This window comes from Martes martes (genome assembly GCF_963455335.1).
Source record: "Martes martes genome assembly, contig: scaffold_131, whole genome shotgun sequence".
Classification (NCBI taxonomy): domain Eukaryota; kingdom Metazoa; phylum Chordata; class Mammalia; order Carnivora; family Mustelidae; genus Martes; species Martes martes.
This window is the reverse complement of record NW_027666414.1, coordinates 139,348-157,707: the sequence shown is the minus strand read 5'-3', so window position 1 is coordinate 157,707 and position 18,360 is coordinate 139,348. Positions and strand designations below refer to the sequence as shown.

The following is an 18,360-nucleotide window of genomic DNA, read 5'->3' as shown; positions in this document are numbered from 1 at the left end:
AGGACTATACATTAACACTCTAGAAAGTATCTTTGGCTAAGGGCTGGCTAATATATTTATTAGTAATAAATATAATTAATGAATTATAATAAATAATAACATTCTTCCTTTTTATAGGAATATAATGCAAACAACTATCCCTGGGGAAAATGTTTTAGTTTTTTTCTTCCAGAAGTGATGAATATCATTTTGCTTAATTGTGCATTCTCTTGACTAGTTTTCATTAGTTTTACTATAAATTTGTGTTATGTTAATTTTTAAATTATAAAAATTGCAAAATCAGTACTTGTCTGAAACACATGTAGGTAATAAAAATGGAAATCTTTCATTTCCTCCACCTACTGCTCTGGTTCTGACATTTTGGTGTACAACTTTTCAATCCTCTTTCTAATGTATGCATAAACCTACATCCATAGTGTATACTTTTATATTCATATAATATTTTAACATAAAACTTATCATGTTGCATATTTGTTTTCTGCAACCTAAAGGCCTTTTCTTAGGACTCAGTCTCTGTACAGAAGTTGTAATGTAACTATATGCTTATTTCTATGTTTATTTATTTATTATCTTCCACACCAGATTATGAGCTCCCTAAGAACTGTTATTCTCCAATGTGTGCCTAGTGCTTAACACAGTTCAAGCTCCTAATAATCCCTTGTTTAATATCAACCGAATAAGTGAATAAAAACCATTTTTATGAGCAACTGTAGACATTCTGCTGTGAGGGCCTTGAGCTCCTTTTCTGTCTTTCCAGCATGTGTCCTTCCAATGTCTACCAGGATTCCTGCATGGATACATCACCATCGATTGGATGTAATACCAATTCCCTATTGATGAGAACCTAACCTCATTTTATTTTTCTCATTTTAAGCTAGTCTTTTATGAAAATGAAAGTTTTATCTAGGCATATATCAGGCTGCTATAGTAAAACACCACAGACTACAAACATCAGAAATTTATTTCTCTCGGTTCTAGAGGCAGGAAGTCTGAGGACAGGGAGCCAACATGATCAAGTAAGACCTCTTCAGGTTGCTCCTTGTTGTGTCCTCACTTGGTGGAAGAGGTTCAGGAGCCCTGGAGGATCTCCAGAACACTGATCCCACCATTGAAGGTTCTACCCTAATGACCTATCACCTCCCAAAGGCACCCCACCTTTTACCATCACCTGTAGGGGTTAGGACTTTGACATGAATTTTGAGGGGGCACAAACATTCAGACCATAGCAGCATAGTAAAAATATTCAAACAAAAAGGAAAAAGTATATATGAAATGAAAAACAAGAGTTGTCATCTCTCCCTACCCCTAAATCCATTTCTCAAGGGGAATACTAGTACTTTCAACTGCTTTTATTTTATATCCTCCGGGGCTTTCCTTTGTCATTTAAATAAAATATTTATGATTCATAATTCACAATTTAGATGGCACCTTTTAATCCTTCAAGGTAAAAGATGAGGAACTTTGTACATATTGTTTCTTAACCATAATCCCTTCAACAGTCAGTCCTCATTAGTATAGTGGTGAGTATCCCCCCCCCCCCCGCCCGTCATAATCCCTTCAATTTCCTGCTTTTAAAAAAGGTTTATTCTTATTTTTCATGGCCAAAGTCTATAACATTTATGATATAATCTCTATAATTCAGCATTCCCTGATTTGTCTGATTGTTTCTAAAAATTTAAACCAAATAAAGATAACACAGTTATTAGATATTCTTCATTGCCAAGTAAGGTTTTCTTTTTGCTCCCCCAAAATAAAGAAATAAAATACTGTGTCTCTGAATACTACCTACTGGGAAAAAATATATATCCCATTTGCCAAAGAACATGGATTTGTGTCTTCAGTTTTCTCATCTTCTTGTAGGTAATACTCAGTTTCCATGGTTCCTTTTATCTCATTTCATATTCTTTCTTGCATTCCCTTTCTGTTTTGCTTAAGTTTTCTCTAGATAAATTGTTTTCCTATGGGATTCATGAATGTAAACTTTTCAAATCCATACAGAGCTGAAAATGTTTTATTTTATTCTAATAATATTTGATAATTCGATAGGTATGAAATTTCAACTTGAAAATTATTTTTCCTTGAGTCTTGGAAGGTGTGTGACTTAGCATTCTAGAATTCAGTGTTGTTGATGAGAAGCCTGTTGCCAGTTTCGTTCTCATTGCCTATAGGTAGTTGGGAGTCCTGTTTTAGCAAAGTAGTTCATGATTCCAAGTTGTTGCTATTTGCTGATTGAATCAAATAGCTCTAAAAAGCTTATTAAATAACGTCTTACTGTCACTTTTTTTTTTTCAAAGTTTTGGGCATTATCTATTGATCTTTCGTTGGTGGAAATTAAAGATTTATCATTCTTTTATCAGGTCCTCCAAGCAGTCTTCCACCCATCTTTCTGATTGGGTTCATTTCTTTCTGATGAACTTAGAATTTTGATTAGGTCAATATTAGCATTTTTTATGATTATCATGTAAATTTTATTCAAAGCTATCTTGCACATCTTTTTGCTTTCCCTAGAGTCATTCACTTCTTTTTTGTTAGGTTTTTTTTTTTTTAACACAACCTCAAGATTGTATTGTCTTCATAATATAACAAAATATGAAGCTTAGAACTAGATCAGTTGGCCCTTTCTCTTCTTATCTCCTCCCCGTTCAAAATTCTCGCATCTCTTAATGGCCAGCATTCTCTTAGATCTGCAGTTGGGCTTGACACATTTGAACCTCAGCACAATCTTCTATGTAGTTTTAGTCTTTTTCCGGAAAATAGGCTTAGTCTGCCTACCATAGCCACTCTGCTTCCTGTCATAACACTACTTTCCTTGGACATAAAGAGAATCTTTGCTGCATCACTTTGTGGGGTTGGTGCTTGCCACACTTCCTGCAGAAAGTCTGGTGGGTTTTAGGAAAGTTCACCATGTTTGCGAGAGCACTATAGGCTCAGACAGCTTTTTTTAATGTTAGTTTAAAAATATATATTTATCGTTGATTTATACCCACACTTTCTGCTAATTCTTATTCTTTTGATATATGTATTTAAGCACATGTGGTATGCCATCAATTTTGTCTTTTTGGAGAATTCTCTCTGGAAATTTCTGAACTTCTCCAATTTGGACCTGTTTCTTTCCAGGCTTGTTGCATAGTCATTTTGGGAATTTCCTCACTGCATTTAGGTTGAATGCCCTGTTCCAGAATCTCATATTTTATTTCTTATTTGACTTGCTCAGTTTGGAGGAATGCCTCTTCCTACAGTTTTCTGAGAAATAGTGCATGAGATGTAAGTTTTGACATCTTACATTTCTGAAAACATCTTTATTCTACCCTCATATTTGATTGATGATTAACTGGATTTAATATAAATTCTGTGTTGGATTCCATTTCCCTCAGAATTTTTGAAGACCTTGTTCCATTTTCTTCAAGTTTCCAGTTTTAACATTGAGAAGTCTGGTACAATTTTTTTTTTTTTTTAGATTTTATTTGTCTATTTATTTTTATTTTTATTTATTTATATTTTTTAAGATTTTATGTACTTGACAGAGAGAGGGAGAGATCACAAGTAGACAGAGAGGCAGGCAGAGAGAGAGGAGGAAGCAGACTCTCCGCAGAGCAGAGAGCCCGATGGACCCTGGGATCATGCCCTAGCTGAAGGCAGAGGCTTTAACCCACTGAGCCACACAAGCGCCCCAGTCTGATACAATTTTGATTCTTCTTTTTTCTTTCTTCTTCTTTTTTAATGTGCACACCACCTATTTTTAGCCTCTGAAAGTTTTTAGGATTTTCTCTTTGGTCACAGTCTTCTAATATTTATCCATCACATATCTAATTTTAAGAGATGTTTTTGCCCTGCATGCTTCTTATTAAAAGCATCCTAATCTTATTTTATGGTTATAACATTTTCCTTTATTTCTCTGAGAATATTAAATATAGTATTTTTCAAAGTTTTCTTTAAAACAGACTGTTTCCTCTAACTTTCTTTATTCTGGATATAGCTTTGGTCTTTCTGATTATGCTTTCTTCATATATCTATATCTATATCTGTATCTATATCTATATCTATAGATCCTTGGTTCTATGTTAATATAAGAATGGGGCACTAAAAAGCTGATGGGAAGCTTTGTGAACATAGTTGGGGCTATTGACCGTTGGTTTTCCAGCAGGGATGTTGTCCAGGCAGTTTAATTGGGGAATTCCTGATGTCAGTATCCTTTGGTCTGTTCTTTTGGGTCATCTTGTTTCTCAGAGAAGAATCTCCTGGTGCTCTGTCTGAAGGGAAAAAGCACCACTGAAAATGTTTTGGGATCCAGGTGGGAATAGGGCACTGGGTATCAAGATTCTGTATATACCTACCTAGACTTTCATTTACTTCTCTGTTTTTTGTATGGTAACTCTTCCCTCAGCTGTATCTCATTTCCCCCAGTCAGGAGATTCTATTTAGTTCAGGTACCCCAAGGCAGTGACCATTTATCTTTCTGTTTCTAGCTCTCCCAAATTTTGTTGTTATAATCTTTCTTCATGTTCTTTTTATCCTCATTAATATTTTTAATTTTAAAGATTTTTAAACTCATTCATATTTATTGTGGTTAGTGATATGCTTGGATTTATTCTACATGCTGTCTTTTTTGTTTTGTAGTTTCCATTCAATTAAAAACTCTTTCTTGGGTAGATCATTTTTCTATTCCATTCCTATCTCTATCCTAAGGTTTGGAAATTTTACAATCTTTACATTATATTTCTAATTTCTGGTGGTTGATCCTAAAATTTAATAGCAATGAAAATTTTTCTAGTGTTTTTTTTAAGTCAATATCTATATAATTTCTCCAAAAAAGATAAGAACCTTAGAATGCTTATATTTCCTACTTCTCTGTCCCCCAGCTATTTCCCATGTTGAGATTATCTGAGATTTTAGTTCCAGATTATCAGAAATACTTATATACTTGATATATTATTTTATTTATATCATTATGTTTAATATGTTATATAGTATACTATCTATTATATATCTCATATATAATAGATGTTATATATTTATATGTTATAATTTCATATACTACAACACATTTAATGATATAGTATATACATTATAGTATTATTCATATTTTTACTTATCATTGCTTTTTTGGATCCATTTCTTAGATTCATTTTTTTGTTTGCGGGTTTTTTTTTGTGTGTGTGTCTTTTTTTTTTTTTTTAATGACGTAAAACCGAATCATTCATTGAGAGAAAGTTTATTGGTTCAAGAAAATTTCTGATTCCTTGTGTGTTCTAAGATGTATTTATTTTGATTCACTCTTGAAAGATAATTTGCTGGACCTAAAATCCTAGGTTAATTTTCCCGCATGATTTTTTTTTTTTTATAAGACAGAGAATGAGTGGGAGTGGAGGGGAGGAGGAGAGGGAGAGAGAATCTCAAGCAGGGGCACAACCCTGAGATCATGACGTGAGCTGAAATTAAGAGTTGATTAACCAACTGAGTGCCCAAAACCAGGCGACAACCCCGCATATGAATTTTTAAGAGATGGCCCCAAGAAGACATTTTTGCATGTACTGTGGATGATGAGAAGGCCTGTGTCAGTCTGATACTTGTTTCCTTATTTAGACTCAGGATATTTTTCCTCTGTGAAGCAATTGAGATTTTTGTCTCTACCTTTGGAGTTACGAGTATATACTATAACGTGTCTTTTTTATTCATCCTGTTTGGCACTTAGTGGGTCCTCCCATCTTGGAGATACCTGTCTTCAGTTGTTGAAATTTGTCTTCCACTATTGCCTTCAATATTTCTTCACTTCAATATTATATAATCTCCTTTCTGGGATAATAATTAGATAAATATTGAAAACATCTGGGTCTAACCTCTGAGCCTCTTAACCTTTTTTGTTGTACATTCAATCTCTTGAGTTGTGTTGTGCAAGAATGCCTCCTTCTGATCATCTACCTCATTAATTTGCTTTTAATTGTGCGTTTTGCCATTTAGCCTAGCTATTGAGTTTATTTTTTGATTTAAACTATCACATTTCTCGTTGTCAAGACCTACACTTGACTTACTGTATAGATGTCATATTCACTGTTATGACATTCAAGATGTTATTTTTTTTCCTGTTCTCAAGGTTTCTTCTGTTTGCAGCTGCTTCTGCTTGTTATGTTTGGTTATGTTTACATGCAGTACTGGTGCCTCATGGTTTTGCATTCTTCCGATTGGAGCCTCCCTGTTAGCCTTTCCATGAAGCCTGCCTTTGGGAGAGGGTCAGTGACTGGAGGACAGGTAGACATGCTTATATGCAGAGGATAGTGGATACCAGTTTCTCCTCCTTTTACCCAGGGCTTGGTTCTGTGTCCTCAGCACAGCCTGAGGGCAGGGTGGGGTACTTGTCTCCTCAGCTGCCCCAAGGCCTATTTCTCTCCCCAGTAACTGCCAAGTCTGGCCTTCAAAACCCCTATGCCTCCTTCCTCTTTTCTCTTTAGTCCTTTTTTTGCAAGTGTTTTGGTTTGTGGTTTCTTTCTTTGATCCCTTTGACTTCTGTCTTTCATGAGTCCTCAAAGTTTCTGGTTCTATGAAGGCGTTCCTTGCTTTTCATTGAATACTAAAAATTTTTTGTGGCTATTATTTCTGGGGATGGTCTGGGAAGGTAAGGCTAACACTGGTGCTCAGTGTGCCATCCTGATTTTGAAGTTCCTCAGTTTAATAAAGGAGCAGTTTACAACTGGCCTTCTATGGCGGTATACTATGGCTGTAGAAACATCTTTTCTGGAGCCAAACTGTTCCTGGATTTGGATTCTATCACTTAATAGCCAAGTGACTGTAAGTAAGTTGCTTAACTTCTCTGTGCCTCAGTTTCTTTATTTAGCAAGGATAATAATAATACCTGCTTCAGAGAGTTTGTAAAAAGGTTCAGTGAGTACCTGGCTTTTTAAAATCCTTAACAAAGGTCAGTCCTTATAACTCCAGAAATTGGAAGGGTCTATTTGGCTCAACAGGCATTCTGCTCTTTGTTAATTACCTTGATAAGTGCCCCAGGTTCCATTCCTGCTTTTTGTATTAGTTGACCTAAGTCTTGAAGTTTCATTGAGCACTATGGTTTTGAAGTGCTGTTTTCCCTTCCCTATTCCCTTTGTTCATTTGATCACATTTGCTTTCTCTCTTCCTGGTTCCTTTGAACTTTCTGTTCCTCTGCTTGATTCCTTTCTTGCCTGCATTGTGATAGGTTCATTAAAAAAATGAATCTATTTTCTCCCATTTCAATAGGACACAAGACAAGGAAGGATACAAAATGCATATGCTCAGTTTTCCATCTTGAGTCTGTGTCCAGGCTTAGGAAATACTGAGCTTCCCAGCTAGCACTGGAGTGTGATCTCTGGAGTCATAGGCAATGACATAGCATTTTATCCCTGAATACTGCACTGAATCACAGTTTTGTTTTTTTTGGGGGGGGGGTTGTTTGTTTGTTTTAATTTGCTTGCATTTCAATGACTCACAGTTTCTTCTTTCTGTGGCTTAATCACACAACAGCATGGATATTTATGAAACTCAGCTACCCGTTCAGACTGGAATATTGGCACTTTCAGATCTTCAGCCATAAGGCTGAGCAGCAGGTTCTGTTTCCAAGCTAGCCTCCTTGGTGTCTCACAGCCCCACACATTCTGTTTCTCCATGGTTCACAACTAGGAAAACGTGATTCTTTCAGGAAAATTTTCTTACATCGCTCCAAGAGCAAACACAAAGTTTAGGACTAAGTATACATCTTTAAAGTTTAAGATGGAAAAGGGCAAAAAAAGAGCAGAGTGTAATAAATACAGATTGATTTGTATTTACTAGATTAGAAGCTACTCACTGGTTTAACAAAGCCCATTTTCTAAGAGATTGAAGCAAGCTATATTAATGGATACCACTCTCCGTAGGAAATAGTGCAGCTTGTTTGTTATTAACACTTGCCTTTTATAAATGGGGTTTGCATGGAAATGAATTTATGAGTGATAATAGCAATATATATATTATTTAAGACAAGAGCTTAACTTGCAAAGTGCTATATAGTCACTTCCAACCAATAGTTAAAATGGTTTAATTGTTAAGTATGGTGCTGGGGAAAAAGGTTGGGGCTACAGAGAATTAATACAGATACCCTTCTGTCTGTTTCCAACCAAATAGAGAGCTTTTCTCTTTTCTGAAATATAATAATCTTAGATTTAGCTGTGTTGGGCACATTTCTGTAAGTAAAGATACCACTGATAGTCAATCTGGAAAGAAATACAAATAGCTACTGGAAAGCTATTATCCAGATCCTTAAAACTATGGTTTTAGCCAGAACTTTCTTACAAAGACATTGCTTTCACATCTGTAATTACTAAGGTGTATAAATAGCCCCCAAATTAAAACACAGTACTTTCTTTATTCCTTCCGCTTGGGAGATTAAAGTAAACTTGACACCAGGGCAAGGCCTCGTCTCTAATACTCTCATATCACTATGCTTACTTCGCTCAATTTAGACCCAAATGGATTGTATCTCTCTTTAAATTTTTTTGGAGGATGTCTGCAACTAGGCACTAAGCATTAGATGATTTTAAAGCTGCAGAATTCTGAATCTTGCAGTTTTGATCTCTTATGCCCCAATCAGAAATACCCCATGTGACTTACATTTGTTTCACTCATTACCAAACCAATACTAAGGATGGGTTAATAAGTTAGGTTAAAATGAATCCCACCTAGAGCCTTTATTAATTAACTGACCCAAGATAGTTATAAAGATCACAAGAATTTGAAATGAAATGGGGGGAGGGGTAGATCTCTATTTAGTTGTGACTTCTCCAGAGATGGTGGCCCTATTGGTATTTAAAAACTGGTATTGTAGCGGAATATTGTAGCAGAATATTCCTGGCAACTTTCCTACCTTGGAATGCGAAGGCTTATTCGTCCCTGGAGGGAAGAAATTTTCGAACTGTCCCAGGGATTTCTGAGTTATCTGGGGGCTCTTGGGGGTTGTGGAGGAGGCTGGTTGTCGGAGAGAAGGCAGCTGGCTCAAGGCCAGACCCTACCCTGTTCCAAACTCACACAACTTCACTATCACATACTCGCAGATTCTACTGATTTTATGGAGATTGTTGTACTTCAACATAAAGTTTCCGTTAATAAAGATTATCCACCTCAAAACAAAATAAAATCAACAAACAAAACCCCCTCCTGTTTCAAAACTGGCGCTTTCAAAGTAAATGTGTGATTCTTTCTGAGAGTAAAGTGGTCAAAGAATTTTGAGATTTTCTGAAGGAAAGAACAGTCTGAGAGATTGAAAACTCACTCTTCTCTGAATTCTTCTCTAGGGATCTGGGGTGGGGTGGGGGCAGCAAGAGATTTAGAAGGCACATATATTTGACTTCAGGGACTGGATATATCTAGCTTCACATTCAATTCATATTCAGACTCAACCAACATTTGCAGAACTCTTCTTTCTTGTACGTCTAGCCCCATCCTAGGAGTTTTTATGCACGTTATCTTGTTCATTTCCCAAAGCACATTTGAGGTATATATTATTATCCCTATATTATAACTGAGGAAACAAATGCTCACAAAGGATAAATGTTTTGTGCAAAAGCACATGGCTCCATAAGTGGTGGGCCAAGATTTAAACCCATCTTCTTGGAGCTTTCTTCTATAACATGATTTGGGTCTTAGACCCTAAAACGCTGAGAATTTATGCATTATATCTTACTTTCATATTATTTGCACTATTCATGATTAAATATAATTCCGATTATATGAGATTCTGGAAAAGCCTAGATTATGGAAACTATAAAACTGTCAGTGCTTGGCAGGGGTTGGGGAGGGGAAGGCAGAGCACAGAGAATTACACCTTTGTCCAAACCCGTAGAATGTATAACGCCTAGAGTGAACTGTAATGTAAACTATGAGCTTTAGGTGATAATGATATGTCATTGTAGGTTCATTGATTATGACAAAGGTACCACTCTGGGGTGGGGGAGGTTGATAATGGGGAGGCTATGCATGCATGGGAGTAGAAGGTGTACAGGAAAATCTCTACACCTTTCCTTTAATTTTGCTATGAATCCAAAGGAATATAAAGTCTTTTTAAAAAAAAAAAGATTTTATTTATTTATTTGAGAGAGAGAAAGCAAGGGAGAGAGCATGAGCAGGGGGAGTGGCAGAGGAAGAAGCAGGTTCCCCCCCTGAGCAGGGAGCCCGATGGGGGCCTGGAATCATGACCTGAGCCGAAGGTAGATGCTTAACTGACAGAGCCACCCAGGTGCCTGGAATATAAAGTCTTAATTTCTCTTTAAAGGGAAGTATATTTAATACTAAATACTGAAAGTATATTTATTATAAGCAATAAAAATCTACTGTGGGTGAAAGGACTCATTTTTTACAGTGATTCCATGAAGATGCCTTTACATTTCCTGGGTTTTCCTATCCTTCCAATAATAAGCCAGGGTCACTTTGGGAAGTCAGAGTATACGGATACCCAGGTTGAAGAGCTCCTGGGGCTATTCCAAAGGATCAAGGAAAGTAGTTGTTCCCCACCCCCAACATTCTGAGGGTTTTCCAATGGGTCCAATATTAATAAAATGCATTTTAAAGGGCTACAGTTTTTGGGGCACCTGGGTGGCTCAGTGGATTAAAGCCTCTGCTTTCGGCTCAGGTCATGATCCCAGGGTCCTGGGATCGAGCCCCGCATCGGGCTCTCTGCTCCGCAGGGAGACTGCTTCCTCCTCTCTCTGCCTGCCTCTCTGCCTACTTGTGATCTTTGTCTGTTGAATAAATAAATAAAATCTTTAAATAAATAAATAAATAAAGGGCTACAGATTTTAACCCAAAAGAAATTGCCCATCTAGTTTGCAAGCAGATTGTAATAAAAAGTAGATTTCATTTACAAGTGTTTATTTAGGTTATAGTAAAGTTTTCTGACTTCTCGACATGATTATATTTGATAAGGTCTTAGTATTTAATGTATATTTTCTCGAGTTCTAAGATCATAACTATCCAAAGTGTGCCCAGGAAAGTTCTTTTCTTATACATCAAATATATTGTACCAAATTATGATGCTTTCTCAGCACTATGTGGTTTTATTGTGTGTTCTTGCTTTTTAAAAAAAATTGTATTCTTATTTTGTATTTATAAAACACAAAGCATAAGCGGACTTGTTAAATATAAGAGCTACTGCAAATATTTTTTTGAAGAAATGAAAACACTGAATCAGCATTGCTGCAGCAAAGTTGGAAACTGAATGTGTTTTCTCCTCTCATGTCATTGGATAGCCTCTCCTTTGTTCTTGAACGTTCCCTGAATGTCACTGCAGCTTTCCCATACCTAACCTATCAATAGTATTTCTGGACCAAAAAAAAGGAAACTATGTATAGTTTCCTATACATATATACACATACATGTATGCATAAATACATATGCACATATATTCCTGTGTAAAGCTACAGATTGTCCAAGTCAGATCATAATTTCCTGGCCATTATAGGATGTATCACATCATATCATCATATCATATCATATCATATCATATCATATCATATCATATCAGTTCTTGATCTCCAGAGCTAGAAAATAAAGCAAATCTCATAGACTCATTCTGTGTGTTACTAAGAAATAGATTTCTTGGGTTGGTAAAAAGTGTTCAGGGAGTCAAGTGCCCTGGATTCAAAGTCTAGTTCTGTTCCTTATTAACTGGATGGCCTTGGCAATGTCACCCTCCCTCTATGCCTTCCATTTCTCTTATGTAAAACGGTGCCATTAGTCCCCAATTCAGAAAAGCCTAATAACGAAGAGCTGCTACTGGCCGCCTGGGTGGCCCAGTTGGTGAAGTGTCTGTCTTAGGCTCAGGTCAGGATCCTGGAATCCTGGGATCAAGCCCCACATCGGGCTCCTAGCTCAGCAGGGAGTCTGCTTCTCCTCATGACCCTTCCCCCTCTTCATGCTTTTTCTCCCTTTCAAATAAATAAAATCTTCAAACAAACAAACAAACAAACAAAACAAGATGAATAGCTGCTACTTAACAAGTACTTTCTCCATGCTAGTCACAGTGGAAAATGTTCTCATACATTACATCATTTTATCTTCCCAACAATTCTTTTTTTTTAAATATATATATATATTTTTAGTTATGTTATGTTAGGTACTCTTATCTGACTCTTCTCGAAGAAGTTAGCCAGTCTTGCCCAAGGGCACGTAGTCAGTGAGTGCCTGAGTTGGATTCAAACACAGACTCCTTTCTCTGGACTCACAAGCCCATGTGTTAGGGACAGCTGTAAAATCACCTTATTAACTGGGAAAGCGTTGTCATAAGTAAGGCTTTTCTTTTGGGGAAGAGAGAAAGTGAGTGAAGAAAATGGAAGGGAGTAGAGAGGACGGGAAATGAGAGAGGAGAGACCTGGGCGTTGCAGGACTAGAGCAGGGGCTCTCCTCTCCATGTTCATGTCCCCCTCCCCCAACTGAGGGAGGACAAGGGGATGGAACGTCTGCAGAATGGGTGATGTCACCTATCTATCAAGTGTCCACACTCAGTATGGACACATCTACAGTGTGTTGGGACAGCTTCTTCCAACATACTCTGGGTACCTTAGTGTAGGGAATTACTCTTTTGGGGAAGGATACTGAACTCCTCCAGGTGAACACCCTGCTGGGCCCCAATGGCCAGGCTTAAGCTAAAAGTGTCACCTACTTCCTCTGAGAGTCTGGATGAATAAACAAGACCCGTGGAAAAAGAAACATTCACAAAGCTCCTACTTGCATAGGAAACCTGTTCGTCAGAGGCCCATATAGAAGCAGACAAGGGCTCATGAGCCGCATCTAGAAGCTCAGTGGATTATTTTCCAGGACCTCTTGTTTCTCGACATTATTTGAAATTCCAGTGTAGGGTCAGTTAGCTAAAGATTGACTGCTTAAACCAAAAAACTCTAAAGATCCTTTAGATTGCCATATTAAAACTTTCTTATCTGCTTCAATGTTCTTTACTTCCTTACACTTTATTGATTACAAACAGCCCCTCCTCAAGTGCTTTCTTTGCTTCCCTTCTCATACCAAAAGGAAGTGGCCTCTTGAAAAGTAATTTCCATTTGTAGAGGGGGGGAAAGAAGGATTTTTGTTCTTTTCCACTGCAGGTCAGGGCCACATGAGTAATGAAGCCTTAACAAGCAGGGTAATCAATCTTCAGCAGCCGAGTATTTCTGTGCACTCCAAGGACTTAACTGCAGCATTTTACAGAGACTAGGAAGTGTCTCTTAATAACAACCACAACGAAGAATTGACATTTATATAGTATTATTGAGTTTATAAAGTATTTTCCCAAGTCTCACGTAACGTCACCTCCAGCATTTAATATGATTTTCAAAAATAATAGCTAACATTCCCTGAGTCTTATTAAGTGTCAGGCAGTTATATGAAACCCACTCGGTGCATTGTTTCATCAGTCTCCAAGATAACGTTCTGTTTCCTCCATTTCCTAGATAAGGAAACTGAGGCTCAAAGGAGTTCATGACTCACCCAAGTAGTCATCAGGACAAGGCATTTTCTATTTCTTCACACCCACACTGTCTGCAGAAGGCTCTGGTCCCGTCATTACCTACGAGGCTAATCCGCATCTCACTACTGGGATTGCCTTGGAGGAGATGAGGGTTGCAGGAGAGGGGCCTCCGTCATGATGTGTTCTCTGAACTGTCGATCTGCAGGGTGCTGGCTGTCGTATGGAAAAAAGGCTCTCTGATCAAGTGAGTTTTCGCACTGTTGAGTTATATAAAACTAAACAAGTGTTTTACTTAAAAAATGTCTTTTCAGGAGCCTTAAGTTTCCCCAAACACACTTTGGGGGATGCTGACCTAGGTTATTCCCTCAAAGCAAGAGGCAGAGGTGGAAGGTGAGTCAATTTTGGCCTCCCAGGGTCTGTGAACCATTCTCTTTCTATCCTAAGAAATAGTTGGAGAAACACTGAATTGAAATGGCTTCACTTAGAAAAAGTGTGTTAAACAAATATGGCCGCCCAGAGCCATGTCCTGCATTTGATATCTTTCCTAGCTCCAATGCCAGCTTCTGCGTTCCAGGTCAGAGCCCTTCTCCGGGCTTGCCCACCCTCCTCCCCAAGGCAGCCCAGGGCAACACGTAGGACTTGGGAGGTGAATGGCTTTGAGACCCAATCTCATCTCGGTCACCTTCCAGCACAATTGCTTTAGGTAAGTTTCCCCCTCTGTACTTCCATTTCAATATCTGCAAAATAAGAGCAATGATATCTGCTTCATATGGTGTTTGTGTGGATTCAGATTATATAATAAGGCAGCTATTATACAGTCTGGTGCAGAGCAGGTGATCCATAAAGGTAGCTATTCTGGAAAGCTAGAAATAGAGCCTTCAAAAGAAAAGCTGATCTTAGCTGTGGCATGGTCCCAGTATACAAAGGGGTTTAGTAAATATTTGCTTTGCTGGTTCCTTCTTGAGGAACATTCAGCAATATTTTATATTAACCACAAATCTCCATGTTATCCCTTAGCGAAAAAAAAAAAAAAAAAGAAAGAAAAGAAAAAGAAAAAGAAAAAGAAAAAACCTTGTATTTCTCCTACACAGCAGTAGGATCATAGTGGATGGTCCTTTGGGAACCTTTTTGTATGTCCTTAGTGTAATATGTAATTCTAAATGGATTTGAGAGGAACATGAAACAGAGCACCTGTCTCTTCCAATGCAGTTGCGTGGCACCACTTTTTTTTTTTTTTTAAGATTTTATTTATTATTTGACAGAGAGAGACACAGCGAGTGAGAGAGGGAACACAATCAGGGGGAGTGGGAGAAGGAGAAGCAGGCTTCCCGCTGAGCAGGGAGTCTGATGTGGGGCTCGATCCCAGGACCCTGGGATCATGAACTGAGCTGAAGGCAGACATGTAATGACTGAGCCACCCGTGGCACCATTTGTAAGCACTTTCTATCCTCAGTGCCAAGCCTTGCCGGTCCCTTCTATTGAGGTGAAATGTTCCTCTTCCTTGGTACTTCATCCTACTCTCAGGGACGTTGGAGAAGTGCACTGAGCCCTCTCCCTCTGGATGTGCCTTATAGTCTCTGACAGTAGCCGTCATGTTCCCTCATAGTCTTCTCCGCATCAGGAATAGGGAGAACATGGGAGAGGCATCTGGATTGTTAGAATGATCCCCTAACTAGCCGTTCTGTCTCCAGGAGTCATGTCCTTTATAGCTTGTTCCATACTGGAGAGAGTTTTCTAAAATAGAGAGAAAACTCCTGACCCTTCTGGAAGCCTATGGCCCACTGAATGAAACCAGAGTCCTTGGCAAGGCTTTCCCAGTTTAGTCACAACCTGTCTTTCAGGTTACTCTCTCTGGCCCTCTCCTCCTCCCCTTGGCCTTAAGTACCATAGTAGACCACCCTCTTGACTCTGAATATGGCATATATTTTATAAGTTAGTGTCTTGCTCAATGTTCTCTCTTTGACAAGAACATTCTGTTCCTTCTTTCTTCCATGCATAACCCATTCATTCTTAAGGCTTAGTTTAAATTTTGCATCTTCCAACTTCTCCAGGTACTTCTTTATTTCTTGCTGTATATTACCATAACATATAAACACATCACAACAGATCTAGGACTTATAAGCCTCTAAATCAGTGATTTGGTTTATATCAGTCTATCTCACTAGACTGTGAGCTCCTGGAAGCTATGGGCAGTGACTTGCTCATCTTTGTGCCCCCAAGCATGTAGTGCAGTATTTGGGGCAACTTGGAAGATGCTTGATAAGTGTTGGTTGAATAAGCGAATGAAGAGTGAGGAGGGAAAGCATCCTGTTACCTCAACCAGCGGCTACTTTGAGTCAGGAGAGGTTGACAGTTTGAGACTTCCATGCTCTGAGTAGAGTCATTAATGTCGGGATAATTGTGTCCCAGACTTAGCAATACCAAGATAATATGTGAAAAAAGTATGAAATGAATGGAGGGTGACTGTGTCTTGTGCTTCTATCTTTGCTGGCTGGGAGGTAGAGGGGGGCCTAGCTAGTGCCCTGAGAGTCTGTGCAAGAATGTTCATTTTAAGAATATTTTTTCACAACTAGAGATGCTTTGTCTTTATTTCTTTATTGAATTATAGTTGGCATACAATATTATGTTAGTTTCAGGTGTGTAACATATTCAATATTCGATATTTTTATATATTATGAAATGATCACCTTGACATGTCTAGTTACCACCTGTCACTATACAAAGTTATTACAATATTATTGACTATATTTCTTGTGCTAGGTATCACATCCCTGTGACTTATTTACTTTATAACTGGAAATTTGTACCTCTTAATCCCCTTCACTTATTTCATAACCACCAGTTTGTTTGTATCTCTGAGTCTATTTCTGTTTTGTTTCTTCATTTGTTTTGTTTTTTTTAGACACCACAAGGGAGATCGTACAGTGTTTGTCTTTTCTCTGTCTTCATTTAGCACACAAGGTCTATCCATGTTGTTGCAAATGGCAAGATTTCATTCTTTTTTCAGCTGAGTAATACTCTACTCTACTCACTTCTTCTTTATTCATTCATCTACCCATGGTTGCTTGGGTTGCTTCCATATCTTGGCTCTTAATAAACAATCTACAATAAATAAAGGGATGCATATACCTTTTTGAATTAGTGTTTTCATTTTCTCTGGATCAGTATCCAGAAGTGGAATTACTGGATCTTATGGTAGTTCGACTTTTAATTTTTTTTAAAGATTTTATTTATTTATTTGACAGAGAGAGATCACAAGTAGGCAGGGGGTGGGGGAAAGCAGGCTCCCTGCTGAGCAGAGAGCCCAATGCAGTACTTGATCCCAGGACCCTGAAATCATGACCTAAGCCGAAGGCAGCTCCTTAACCTACTGAGCCACCTAGGCACCCCGACTTTTAATTTTTTGAAGAAACTCCATATTTTTCATAGTGGCTGCACAACTTTCTATTTCCAACAATAGTGCACAAGGCTTCCCTTTTCTCCACATCTTCACCATCATTTATTATATTTTGTATTTTTAATAATAATCATTTTTACAGGTATAAGGTGGTGTCTCATTGTGGTTTTGATCTGTAACTCCCTGATAGTGATATTGATCATTTTTTTCATGTACCTGTTGGCCATCTGTATGCATTTTTTAAAATGTCTATTCAGTTTCTCTGTTCATTTTTAATTAGGTTGTTTTTGTTGTTTGTGATTGAATTGTGTGAATTCTTTGAATATTCTGGATATCAACCCCATACGGTTATATCATCTGCAAGTATCTTCTCTCAGTTATTAGGTTGCCTTTTCATTTTGTTAATGCTTTTCTTTGCTAGACAAGAGCTTTTTAGTTCGACATAGTCCGTTTGTTGTTTTTGCTTTTGTTGTCTTGCCTGAGGAGACCTATCAAAAAAAAAATATTGCTAGGACTGGGGTCAAAGACCTTACTGCCTGGTTTCTTCTAGGATTTTTATGGTTTCAGGTCTTACACTGAAGTATTTCATCCATTTTGAGTTTATTTTTATTTATGGTATAAGAAAGTGGTCCAGTTTCATTCTTCTGTCTCTGGCTGTCCAGTTTTCCTGGCACCGTTTGTTGAAGACACTGTCTTTCCATTGCATATTCAGGCTTCCTTTGTCATAGATTAATTGACCGTTTAAATGTGGGCTTATCTCTGGGCTCTCTATCTTGTTCTATTGATCTATATGTCTGTTTTTGTGCCAGTACCATCCTGTTTTGATTACTATAGCTTTATAGTATAGTTTGAAATCAGGGAGTGTGCTACCTCTAGTTTTGTTTTTCTTTGTCAAGATTGCTGTGGCTATTCAGGGGTCTTCTGTGGTTCCATACGAATTTGGGGAATATTTGTTCTAGTTCTGTGGAAAACGCCATTGGTATTTGCATAGGGATTGCATTGAATCTATAGTTTGCTTTGAGTAGTTTGGACGTTTTAACAGTATTAGTTCTTCCAAGACATGAGTCCAGAATATCTTTTAGTTTATTTGTATTGTCATCAATTTCTCTCATCAATATCTTATAGTTTTCAGAGTACAGATCTTTTACCTCATTGGTTAAATTAATTCCTAGTTATTACAGAGTTTTGAAGCTTCTTGAAACGTGGAGATTTGGGGACTCTCCTACCCAATGTAGCCTAGCCCTGACCTAGAAGTTTCTGAGGACTTGAAAAGTAGATGAGTCCCCCAAAAGATAAGTCAGACTATCAGAGCAGAAACTCAGCTGACATGGAGAGGAAGGTATAGGATTTACTCAGAGAGGGCAAGCCTGCCTGGGTTGGTGCATGTTGGACCTGCATATGTCCGAGCTCTTTGGTCAAGGATAAGAACACCTCCCTCTAAGGGTCCAGATTCCCCTTAAGTCACCTCTTCTCAGTCTGCTAACTTCAGCAAATTTCCTTGGTGGCA

General features: G+C 38.0%; 1 pseudogene across 1 annotated transcript; it reads right to left on the bottom strand.

Moving 5' to 3' along the window:
* Nucleotides 1-2,602: 2,602 nt before the first annotated feature.
* LOC308338032 (large ribosomal subunit protein eL42-like) lies at nt 2,603-2,920 on the bottom strand (annotated as a pseudogene). Its single transcript has one exon. The product of its transcript is annotated as a large ribosomal subunit protein eL42-like (transcript).
* Between the last annotated feature and the right edge of the window lie 15,440 nt (nt 2,921-18,360).